The sequence below is a fragment of the Teleopsis dalmanni genome, chromosome X, assembly GCF_002237135.1.
Source record: "Teleopsis dalmanni isolate 2A chromosome X, ASM223713v2, whole genome shotgun sequence".
Lineage (NCBI taxonomy): Eukaryota > Metazoa > Arthropoda > Insecta > Diptera > Diopsidae > Teleopsis > Teleopsis dalmanni.
In genome coordinates, this window is record NC_051848.1 from 100,333,490 (window position 1) to 100,334,775 (window position 1,286).

A 1,286-nucleotide genomic window follows, 5' to 3' on the forward strand; every position below is an offset into this window, starting at 1 on the left:
CTAAAATCACAGCTAATTGTTCGAATAACATTTTCTTATGAATAAAATAATATATTATACGAAATAAAATTACGATATACATATTTCTATAATTAAAATATAGCGAGTTAAATGTCCAATAAAGACCAGCTATTGGAATAAACAAACGAGATAATATTAGTCACTTTGTTTCTTTCATAACTAATTATTTTCTAGGACGTTGACATAACAATAGAAAATGTATTATATATCAAAATTGGTTACTTGTTTTCATATATATAGTTTCGTTCAATTCCTTTCTACTTGCTGAATAGTTAGTGGACTTTATAGAGTGCAAAATTACGATATTCTTCTCAAATTAAAATATCGTAATTAAGCACATCTATACAGTCCAACAACTGGAGCATACAATCGATGATATGTCAATCACTTCCAAATGCATTTGAGTTAATAAGTTATTATATATTGTTCTAAAATCACAGCTAATTGTTCGAATAACATTTTCTTATGAATAATATAATATATTATACGAAATAAAATTATGATATACATATTTCTATAATTAAAATATAGCAAGTTAAATGTCCAATAAAGACCAGCTATTGGAATAAACAAACGAGAAAATATTAGTCACTTTGTTCCTTTCATAACTAATTATTTTCTAGGACATTAACATAACAATTGAAAATATATTATATATCAAAATTGGTTGTTTCATATCATATATATAGTTTCGTTCAATTCCTTTCTACTTGCTGAATAGTTAGTGGACTTTATAGAGTGCAAAATTACGATATTCTTCTAAAATTAAAATATCGTAATTAAGCACATCTATACAGTCCAACAACTGGAGCATACAATCGATGATATATCAATCACTTTCAAATGCATTTTAGTTAATAATTTATTAAATATTGTTCTAAAATCACAGCTAATTGTTCGAATAACATTTTTTTTATGAATAAAATAATATATCACAGTTGCGACTTAAATTGTGATGTATGTTTTTACGATGCCATTTAATGCATTCGGTAGTAACTGGGTTCATCGGAATTCAAAATTATAATATTTTATTAAAATTAAAATTGCATAAGATTTTTGTCCGGTTAAGTCCACAATTAAAATAATAGAATGAAGTTATATAAATCAAGTTTTATTCATAAATATTTATTGAACTGTAAAATAATAACATAAGACTTTATAAAATATTTGATATGTCAGTTTCTGATTCTCTATTGAAAATTGTTTTTAGGTGACTCTATATAATGACAAATTATGAATAGTTAATGATAGGTAGGTTGGTAGTA